At 38.3% G+C, this 7,043-nt stretch overlaps 1 long non-coding RNA gene across 1 annotated transcript; it reads right to left on the reverse strand.

Annotated features, from left to right (window-relative positions):
* Positions 1-5,703: 5,703 nt before the first annotated feature.
* LOC118239563 lies at positions 5,704-7,037 on the reverse strand. Its single transcript, XR_004772041.1, has 2 exons — positions 6,899-7,037; positions 5,704-6,205 (listed from the first exon to the last, which is right to left on the reverse strand). It is a non-coding gene; the product is annotated as an uncharacterized LOC118239563 (long non-coding RNA).
* Positions 7,038-7,043: the final 6 nt, after the last annotated feature.

Consider the following 7,043-nt stretch of genomic DNA (forward strand, 5'->3'; position numbering starts at 1 on the left):
AGTTTTTATTTGTGCATGTATACCCATAACGGCCTTCGCCTCTAACAGGTGTGTTATAACAGAATCGGCCTTTTCAGGGCTAAGGGCAGTAGCCCATTGAAACCCTGAAAATGTGTCCATAGTAAGATACACATATTTTAAATTTAGAAATTCTTCAAAGTGAAAGACATCCAGCTGCCAAACGTCATTTCTCCAAATGTTATTAGGGTTACAGACTGCTGACAATGGAGCATAGTTATAGAAGGAACAGGTAGGACAGTTTCTTACTATCTCCTAAGCTTGTTTCCAGGTGATGGAGAAGTCCTTTTTCAAACCTTTGGTATTTACATGGCATTTCTTATGGAATTCTAAGGCTTCTAGCACACTTCCCATTAATAAACAATCCATCTCATCATTGCTTTGTGCTAGTGGGCCTGGCAGACCCATATGGGATCTGATATGTGATATCTGATATATCAGATATCACATATCAGTATAACATATATATATATATGTTATACTATTAATTCTATTAATTAATTCTATTAATTAATTCTATTCCTGATTGTGTCCTGGAATTGCATAAAGAGTGAAGTTAATTCTGTATTGTTAGGAACTAATCTGCAGTATCAATGTGTAAAACAACACTCTCTGCATATTGAGAATCAATAACTATATTGAGAGGTTCTCTAAAATGCATAAGTACCATAATAATTGTGTATAATTCTGCCTTCTGTACAGAGGTATATGGATTTTGAACTACTTTACTTATCTCTCCTGATTTATATAATGCCTTACCTGATTTGTTGGCATCAGTGTAGAAGGTAAGAACTCAAGAAATGGGAGTTTGTCTTACAATACCTGGAAGGATACAGATTGTCTTTTTTATGTATATAGTTCTATCAATTTTGGGATAATTGTTGCTAATTTTTCCAAAAATTCAGTAAAAGCTATCTTCCAGTATTCATTGTCCTTCCATAAGGAAGAAATTTCCTCATTAATTAAAGGTACTATCATTTCTGCCGGTTATTTTCCAGTCAGTTGACAAAGTCTTAATTTTCCTTTCAGAATCAAATCTGAAATCTCGTCTACGTACATCTTTAGCTTTTTATTCTGTTTATGTGGCAGAAATATCCATTCTAATATAGCATCTTCCCCCTGCATCAGAATTTGTGAAGTGTATTCTCTGGATGGTAAGATAACCAGAGTGCAGTCTAAATTAGGGTCCACACAGTCTACATGTGCATCCAGTATTCTGCTTTCCACCCATTGTAATTATTTTGCTGCTTCAGTGGATAATATTCGTGGACTGTTTAAGTCCTTGTCCTCTTAAGGGCCGTTTTTAAATTCTTTAAGTCATGTCCTTACACTCCAATAATTGTATTTGAGAAATTTCCCCTAGCATGGTCTGATGACTATTAAGAGTTTGACAATGATACCTTATAATTTGTACTTTTTGAGGCGTGATTCTTTGTAAGTCTATCTTGTAACCTAAATAATTAATAGAATCTCCTTTTTGTAGCTTTTCTGGGGCAATCTGTAATCACCAATGTGGTATAACTTCTTTCACTGTTTCAAACATTTGTTCTAATGTTTCCTGATAATAAAATATCATCCATATAATGATAAAGAATGGATTGTGGCATTTCTTACGAAACTCTAGAGGTTTTTATATGAAGTACTGGCACAAGGTAGGACTATTTAGCATTCCTTTTGGAAAAACCTTCCACTGAAATCTCTTAACTGGCTGTGAATTATTAAGTGTTGGTACAGTAAATGCAAATTTCTCTCTATCACTTTCTTGTAATGGTATAGTGAAAAACAATCTTTCAGATCAACGACTATGATCGGCCATGGCTTAGGAATCAAGGAAGGGAACCGCATTCCAGGCTGTAGAGAGCCCATAGGCTGAATTACTCTATTGATGGCTCTCAGATCTATAATCATTCTCCACTTACCTGACTTTTTTGATAAAAAATACAGGAGAATTCCAAGAATGTGGGGTCCTTCAAGAGTCCCCTCAAGGAGTTTCCCAATTGCAATGGGTTTCCTTGTATGTCTCCGGTCGATTTGCATTCATTGGTCCAGTGTCTGAATTTGCCACATCTACACAAGCCAGAAGGCAGAGGCCTTCTATATGAGACATTGTTATAATTTCCATGACTGCAATTCCTCATAGTATGTACTATTCTGCCATATTTGCATTGTCTAGGTTACTGGTGCCTTCTTGGCCCTCTGGGGATTGGCCTTCTTACTGTTCCATTACAGTGATAGCATGTCGCCTCTTGGTGCCTATTTTGACCTCTGGAAATTACTTCTCCCTCCCAAGCTCATGAGTCATTACCTTGAGAACATTTAACCAGTTGGTGTCTTTTTAGACCTTTTGAGATTGCCTCTCCTATCCAAGCTCCTGTCTCTTGTACATTATAGTTGAGATTAGATGTATACAAAACCCATTCTACCAGAGATGCTGATCTGATTTTTAAAGACAAAGTATTATTTTGCATATTGGGTTTGCATTTTCATATGCTAGAGAGTATATGATCATTTTTCTAGGTTCTGGATCTGCTACCTGTAACTCTACTGCCCTGGATAGTCTTTGCAAAAAGTAATGAAACTGTTCTGTAGGGTCCTGTTCTATCTTCATGCAGGTTTCTATGCTTTTTCCAGGTTCACAAATATTGTCCCAGGTATTTAATCCTGATATCCTGCATAAGGACAATATATGCTCATCATATCCAGCCTGTGGGTTAGCATAAAGACCCTTACCAAGAATCTTATCTAGGGGAGCTTCATAACCTTTCTTCATGCCTTGAAGTTCTAGGGCTTTTGCCTCCTCCCTCCACAGAGCTCTCCACCATATCTGAGATGAATTTTCAAGAACAGCTTGTAGTAGGCATTCACAATATGTGGATGTCACTCTAATGAAGGTTGTCCATGAATTTAATAATTCATTCACATAAGGGCTATGGAGACCACATGAGACAACTGACCCCGTGATTCCTTTAAGGTCTTTTAATTGTATGGGTTCCCATTGATATGCCATCTGACCATGTGGATTCTTTTTGGACTGTGATATTTCTGACATAGTTGCTGGGATCACTATTGGTGTATGCATAACAACCTTAGGAAAGTTTTCCTGATGTTTGAACAAAGTAGGTGCATCAGATTGGGAGTACTCTCTGCCATCTAAAGCGTGTAGCCTGGCAACCGTAGTCTCATGTAGAAATTAAATCTCATGAGTCATGTGAGATTTTAAGAGTTTCATAGAATCAGTAAGTTTCCTTATTTCTTTATCTACATGTGCTTCTAAAACTTTATAACCTCATCCTTAGATAGTATCTGAATGGCATGTAAATTGCCTTCTAAATATCCAGTCCTAGACTCCAGCTTTTGGTCTGTGGCTGTAGATTCCTCAGACGTGAAGTGATCTACCCTTTGGTAGATCGCCAATCCTGTCTCAGTTTTTAGCTATTTTTAGATTCAAAGCATCAGACATGGAACAAAATTTGGTTTCTATTTGGCCATGAGTTTTTTCTACCTGTGTTAATAATGTAGTATGGCCAGACTTAGTATTCTCAAGTTCTTTACGTAAATGTTCCATATCTTCCATTTTAGAAAGCAAATTTTCCTGGCTGGCTTTTATATCCTGTATCCAATTTGCTAAGATGCCCTTTGCCCTGTGTCTCAATCCTCTGCTTAGAGATATCCTATGTAGTATAAAGCTGATTGCTAACACAGTATATAGGTACATCACTGGCAAGTCATAAGCCTCCTCTAACATTGAATTCACATAAGTAGCAAGAATATCCCCAATTTTCTGCATTGTTTATCTGTACCAGTTACTGTCCAGCTGCAGTGACTGTGTTTGACCAGCAGATGGTGCAGGTAGCTGGTTGTGATAGCTCAGTGTTCAGCTGTGGAGGTGAAGTCTATCTCCAGACTACCTGAAATGGGAACATGAGTACCTCTGGGAGCCATGATCCTAAAACATGTAGTTGGTTGAGACTCCATGGGAGACAAGGATGACATTGGAATGAACTCTCAGAAAAATATCTGAATGCTTTCTGGACTGAGTTAGAAGGAACGGAAGGGATTGGCTATTTTTATGAGAAAAGGCTTTGGAAAACCTGCAGGGCCATAGCCTTTTGTGACACCAAGCAGTATAGGTTCTGGGTACTGAGTAGTATCCAGAACTACTCAGCTGTGTGCTGTGCAGTGCCTATGGTGGCTGCTATGAGAAACACAGAAGGGGAGGAGCCTTGGGTAGAGAAACCTGTGGAGGACACAGAGCAGAAACCAAGCTTGCGCCGGGAAACTGACCTGGGAGGAATGAAACTCCCAGACAGCTTCCTAGCAGTTTGAGTGGATGGTGTCAGAAAAACTCTGTGGTGAGTGGTGCTCCCAGGCATATCTTGGCAAGGAGGGGTGGGAGGGAAAGGGGAAAGCTTTCACGGGTGCCGGTGCTGCAGGGGAATAAATCTCGCCAAATGTTACGACAGATCCATGGGTTTAGATTCAAAACTCCTGACCCCAGGTAATGCCAAATGCAATGTAGAGTCATGACTAGATTGATAACTTAATAGAGAAAATACTCACACAATGGAGCCAGTGTCCATGTTTACACTCGTTACCTGCTCGTCAGATCAGCCAGACGTTGGAGGGGAAAGCAGGCTGTGTGCATGCCTCTCTGATATTTAAACCCTTACTATGTCACCCTGACCATGCCAAAATGGGTGCGGTCAGCGGCACCTATGCCAGCCCCCAAGTGGGCATGGTCAGCATTTCCCCCTACAATAGGGTACTTAAGTCAATACTTGAAATTTTAAGTTACGTTGCTGTTCATATCAATCTGCATCTTGATGGTCTCAAAGCTATACAGAGTTCATGCACATATCTTTAAGCTTGTGGGTGTCCACTCTGTGATGAGAAATTGAGAAGTGTATCTCCACCAAATAACATGGGTAATGTTTTCTTTCAAAGCAAATCTCTCAGGTAAAATAAGAATGTGAATACCACTGAGAGTTCATTCCAATGTCATCCTTGTTTCCCATGGAGTCTCAACCAGCTACAAGTTTCAGGATCATGGCTTCCAGAGGTAATCATGTTCCCATTCTCCTGAGTTGTATTTCCACAAGTCTCTGTCACAATAATTTTCTTTTTAGAGACTATCAAGTTAAAGGCTCATATGCCTCAAAGGCAAAGCCATAATGGTTGAAGTTTGGCTATTTATGTTTAACCAAAAACAAAAAACCCTGTAAGATAAGAGTGAAACATTGTGGTGATCTAATTGGGAGTTCATAGAATATCATGAGAGATTCTACTTGGGAAAGATGTCAAGAACATTATCAGAGTATAAATTAATGTTGAGGAATTAACAAATACACAATCATATACTTAAGAGAAATTTTGTAGAAATTATGTAAAGAAGAAATTTAGGACGACATAAATAGGACTATGGTTTTTCTTTCTCCACCAAATATAGCAGCATAGTCCCCAAATATGTTGATTTATGACGAACACTCAAGAACCTTAAAAATACATCATTTAGTGACTGTGAAGAGCAACATTAGGAAGTTAGAAGATTATACTACTTCAGGTTGCCAAAATGTAGGGAGAGATGGTAACCTACAAACAGTGGAGTTTGTAATAACTCACTCCATCTTTCCTCTTAAATACATATATAGGTAAACAAGGAAATAAGTCAAAATTGAAAACCAACTATTCCATTCTTAGTCCTCCATCTAAAAATTTAATATAAACATGGGTATCAAATGTACTAATGGTGAGGGCTCCAAGCCAGTTGTATCTGACACAAACCTTGAGTCACCCTTAAGAAAATGCAAATCATCATGTAGATTTCTCATTGAGATATGAACTTCAGCAGTCCCTTGAGACCTCAAAAGGAAGAAGGAGATGCACTGTTAAAAAACCAGAGATTTCCATGTGGGGGGTGGGGGACACACAGTTCAGCAGTAAGGGCTTTCTATGAAAGCATGGGGACTTGGGTTCAGAGCAACAGCACCAAGGAAATATCTGTGTGTAGCCACGTTTATCTGTAACCTCAAAGCTGAGAGTAAAGGGAGACAATGGCAGAGCTTCTCCAGATGACATTTTAGCAGAAACTGTGGTCTCCATGTTCAGTGAGACACACTGCATCATAAAATAAGATGGGGAGTGATGGAGCACAACATCCTGACATCAACCAGTCTCTCCAGAAAATTTGCTGCAAAAATGTAAAAACATGAGTTAGGGTTCCAGTATCCACCCAAGTGAGAAGGTGGGTGTGACCACATGTGTGCCTATACTCCCTATGTCCTGGAGTCATGGAGAGAGGGGAATCACTAGGTCTTGGTGGTTTCCAGTTCATTATAATATCCACTGAAAGACCCTATCTCAAGAAAATAGGCAAAGGGTGATATAACAGGATGCCCAACCTCCTTCTCTAGCCTCCATATGTGTGCAAAGGTGTGTACCTGTGTATATATTTATTCATATATCACATATGTAAAGGACATGTCCATATATGCGTGAATGCACACATAAATAAGTAAAATAATTTCAACATAGAAATATTTTAACAAATATGCATTATCTAGTGTACTGCTGAAAACACATTAATGCAATATTTTTATGACTCAACTATGTGGTGAATCCTTGAAACAGAAAATGGATGCATTAGAAGTAGAACCATAATTTGTACTTGATATTTGTATTTGATATTTGGATACATGAAATATCTAAACATTGAATTCATTTATTAATGAAAATGGCTAAGTTAATTCAAGATTTTAAAGAACTTCTATAATAGAACAAGTTCTAAGATGGATGCTAATATTCCAGATTCCAAACAGCTTCTGGCAGCCATGAAAATTATGACACTTCAGAAAGACATCAAAATAACAAAGTCCAATCTTACCCCACTGAAAATTAGCAAAGTGCAATTCCACTTTTATTATTCATTGTCTTCTCAAAAACTTCTTTTCATAGAAATTTCCCTGGTAATGTATAAGCATTAATATTAGGGGAAGCACAACACAGAATACTTCATTTGTAAGGAGACA

The sequence above is a fragment of the Cricetulus griseus genome (genome assembly GCF_003668045.3).
Source record: "Cricetulus griseus strain 17A/GY chromosome 1 unlocalized genomic scaffold, alternate assembly CriGri-PICRH-1.0 chr1_0, whole genome shotgun sequence".
Lineage (NCBI taxonomy): Eukaryota > Metazoa > Chordata > Mammalia > Rodentia > Cricetidae > Cricetulus > Cricetulus griseus.